This window comes from Melanerpes formicivorus, unplaced genomic scaffold (genome assembly GCF_026170545.1).
Source record: "Melanerpes formicivorus ecotype bairdi unplaced genomic scaffold, bMelFor1.0.p_v2 SCAF_27, whole genome shotgun sequence".
Taxonomy (NCBI): Eukaryota; Metazoa; Chordata; class Aves; order Piciformes; family Picidae; genus Melanerpes; species Melanerpes formicivorus.
In genome coordinates this window covers 1226707-1231216 of record NW_027142379.1, presented here as the reverse complement: position 1 = coordinate 1231216, position 4510 = coordinate 1226707, and positions in this window count along the sequence as shown.

The window sequence follows — 4510 nt, the reverse complement described above, 5'->3', positions numbered from 1 at the left end:
GTTCCACTAAAACCATCTGCTTCCTTGCAGCACTTTCACAGCACAAACACAGCTTGTGGGAGGCAGTCATGACATGGCAGGAGATGTATCTGAAGAAGTGAGTAGTCCAAATGTCCCTTAAAGGCATACAGTGGCTGTGTGGCTGACAGCAAGGAGGCTCTGCTGCTCTCTCTGCACCACTGAGGTCCTCTACTTGCCCATTAAAAATGACACCACCATACCAATGGCTGCACACCTCCATTCCCATTCTCCTCCCCTTCCTCATGTCCCTCTTACTTCCAAGCTCTTTATCTGTACAAAGCCCAAAACAACAGAGTCCTGGTTCCAGTCAGCAAGCTGGCACCACTAAGGTTAACCAGGACAGCCCTTGCTGAAAGACAACAGGATTCAGGATGCCAATCTCTCAGCTTGGAGATGTTGCATCAGAGGAAAATCAAAGAAGCATTTGGGGGGGACAAGATCATGGATGACAAGATCTACAATCATCAAAAAGCTATTTTTTTCCCCTAGGCACAGAGCTCTCTTTTTATTTAAGACCCAAATGCTGAATGTTCCACTGGCACCAAAGGCCTCACATAGGTCACAGTTCAGTCCTGCTACCATGCAGAGCCTGCAAGGAGTGGAAGAGAAAGGTAAAAATGAGAGTGCTAAAAATACTTTGAGCTTCAGCCCCATGCTGGGTCATGAAGAGCAGAATCAATGCTGGGTTTTGCTTGGGGCAGATTTATGTGTAATGATGTTCTTTCAACACACACAACAGCCAAGGGAGACAGACATACCAGCGAACCCAAATGTGCATTCCAAGGTTAGGAACTCCTGCTTTCACAGGAGCATCATCTAGAATGTTTAAATACACTCTGGTATTTCCTGGGAGGGGAAAAAAAAAAAGTTAGAGAGTAAAAAAGTCACTGCTGGAAATTCCTAGGAGTGGATGAATCTAAAGGAAAACTGTAGAGGAACCTCCTCTGTTCCATCTTGCACCCACTGCCCCCTGTCGCTGGGCATCACTGAGCAGAGCCTGGCTCTGTCCTCCCAACACTGCCCTGCACTTAATCAACATGAATGAGGGCACCCCTCAGGCTCCTCTTCTCCCAGCTACAGAGCCCCAGCTTGTCCTCCCAGGGAGATATGCCACTGCCTTCAGCATCTTTGTGGCTCTGTGCTGGACCCTTCCAAGCAGTTCCCTAAGGTCCTTCTTGAACTGAGGAGCCCAGAACTGGACATAATATTCCAGATGTGCCCTCACCAGGGCAGAGTAGAGGGGCAGGAGAACCTCCCTCAATCTACTCACCACAGCCCTTCCTAATCTACCCCAGGATGCCCTTGGCTATCTTGGCCACAAGAGCACACTGCTGGCTCATGGGCATCCTTGTGTCCACCAGAACCCTCAGGCCCTTTTCCCCTACACAGCTCTCCAACAGGTCAGTCCCCAACTTCTACTGGTCCATGGGGTTGTTCTTCCCCAGATGCAAGACTCTACCCTTGTCCTTGTTGGATTTCTTTCCATTTCTCCCTGCCCAGCATTCTACCCTGTCCAGGTCTGGCTGAACAGCAGCACAGCCTGAGGGGTGTCAGCTACTGCTCCCAGCTTGGTGCCATCAGCAAACTTGCTGGCAGTGTCCCCTGTGCCCTCATCCAGGTCATTGATGAATGTATCGAACAGTCCCGGTCCCAGTACCAACCCCTGAGGGACTCCAACAGACACAGGCCTCCAACTAGACTCTGTGATGCTAAAACTCAACAGATGGACTCCTCTTCTTAGCATATGTTGATGGAGAAGGCTAACAGCAGCAGATACTGACTATCATGTGTGCTTAAGATCTCTGCACTGCTTTGAAAAAGGAGAAGAAGAAAATGAAGGTTTAATTGTAAACACTTAACTCATACAAATATGGAAGGGAACAGAAGGGTGACTTCCAGTCAGGAATTATTAATAAAAGAGCAAAACTCAGGCTTCTGCAGTTCTGCTCCACTCTCCACAAAACAAAGTCTGAATCATTTATGAACTGAATTATTTATAACATGGATGAATTTGTGACTGAAATGAAGTTCAGCAGAAAAATCCAAACCACTTTCCCACTGCAGGCTGTTGGATCTTTTTTCTAATCCCTCACATCAGAGCAATGCCTTGAAGACATTCATTGATCAGCTCTTTTCTGGGGTATCTTGGGTCTGTGTCCCCAGAGATCTTAAGCACCTAATATGAGACAGAAGGGGCAGATTAAATAATAGCAATTAACAAATCCTGTAAGTGTTAACACTGCTGAAGTCCACAAGGGAGTGCTTTGCCCCCACCTTTCCCCTGCAGTGCCCAGGGAAGAATTGTCCTCACACAATTTCCAAGAAGCATTAACAGGCTCTTCCCCTCCACCCCAAATGTTTGTCTCTTATCTCACACATCTCCCCTCAGTTTCTATCTGAAGGCTGATCGCTGCTATGCCCCCTGCATTGACTTGTAATGCTCTCCACTCCTTCCTGACTGCCTTTTGCTGGTGGCTCAGATGCTAATTAGAGTCTCCCTGGGAGCCGAGGATGGAGACTTAATGCTGCTGTTATCCATCTATTTTTTCCCCTCCTTCTGTTCCTCCTGCCTGCAAAGCCACCATGGGCATTACACCCTCACTGCTTTGAAGAATACAGTAGAAATAATGCAGATTCTTTTCTTAGACAGCAAAAAATATGCCAGTAATACCCAACACCATCTGCTGAGGACATGCTGAGGGAGATGGGTCTCTTCAGCTTGGAGCAGAGGAGCCTGAGGGGTGACCTCATTCATGTTTATAAAGATGTGCAGGGCAGTGTCTGGAGGATGGAGTCAGACTCTGCTCAGGGATGTCCAATGACAGGACAAGGGGCAAGCTGGAGCAGAGGAGGGGGCATGGGGATGTAAGGAAAAATGTTTTCACTGTGAAGGTGCCAGAGCCCTGGAGCAGGCTGGCCAGAGAAGCTGTGGAGTCTCCTTCTCTGGAGATGTTCAAAACCCATCTGGATGCATTCTTGTGTGACCTGCCCTAGGTGATACTGCTCAGAGGGGTGGGCCTTGATGATTCTGGAGGTCCCTTCCAGTCCCTAAAATTCTGTGATTCTAATAGGCATCATTAAAATACCTACAGTGCTCCAGTTAGCTGAGAACATAAGATTAAAAACCTTAACCTTCCTTACCAGGAAATCTGTAAGCTGCAGAACTGCCTGGAGTGTCATTGACAGTTTCCTTCAAAAGCCTCTGAGGGTATTTTAGGAATGTACTTCTGGTTTCAAAATAACTTGCTCATCCTTAAAAATAGAGAGAAGCTTCACACTTTTATAAACCAACGTGTTAAGTGTCTTATTTGCCCTGCAATAAAACTCACTAAAGCAATCTCACAACTAAACATGTACACTTATCTTTACATCAGAGATCCCTAACAGCAGACTTAGGCAGGTATAGCCTTCAAACTTGTATTAGTTCAATTTTATATTTAGGGTTGGGTTGAGGTTTAACTATTACCAGCCTACAATGAAATACTTTAGGTCAGATTAAGATCAACCTTTTGACTTGGGAGCTACACAACTGTAACACTTATCTGTAAGTGGGAAGTACTTCTGGAGCTAGTTAGCAGATGTAGCATGAGACAGCAGTGGTCACTGGCAGCCCAGCAGGCAGCTGAGTATTGAGCTGCATCCAAAGCAGTGAGAGCAACAGCACAGGGAGGGGATTTTGCCCCTCTGCTCTGCTCAGACCCCATCTGCAGCACTGCATCCAGTTCTGGCGCCTCCAGTGTAAGAGGGGCATGGAAACTATGGAGAGAGGAAGCCACAAAGATGATCAGAGGGCTGCAGAACTTTCCCTATGGGAGAGCTGAAGTGTTCAGCCTGGAGAAAAGAAGGCTCCAGGGACACATTAGAGTAGCCTTCTAGTACCTGAAGGGGGTGGAAGAAAGCTGGGAAGGGACTTTTCACAAGGGCTTGTAGTGACAGGATGAGAGGGAATGGAGTGAAGCTTCATGAGGGCAGATTTAGACTGGAGATTAGGAAGAAATTCTGTACAGTGAGGGTGGGGAGATACTGGAACAGGCTGCCCAGTGAGGTTGGGGATGCCCCCTCCCTGGAGGTGTTCAAGGCCAGGTTGGATGAAGCCTTGAGCAACCTGGTCCAGTGGGAGGTGTCTCTGCCCGTGGCAGCAGGGTTGAAACTGGATGATCTTTAAGATCCCTTCCAACCTAAAACCATTCTACGAATCTATGCAACAAATAAAGCTTTTCTTATTTCTTCCCTTGAAGAGTCTTCTAAAAACTGAAAGTCTCCATGCATGAAGTGCACACTACACTGAAAGTAAGCTTTTTTCCCCTTCTCAGTGAGATTTTCTGACACTGCTTGTCACTTTCAATCACAAGGAAGATTACACAGTAACTCTACTGTCTTTTTGAACACTTTGATGGACTAAGCAGAGGCCCAGAGAGGTTTATTCAACATTAAGCAGTTTTATTTACAGTGCCAGAAAGCAGACTGAAGAATTAGATGGACAACTGGA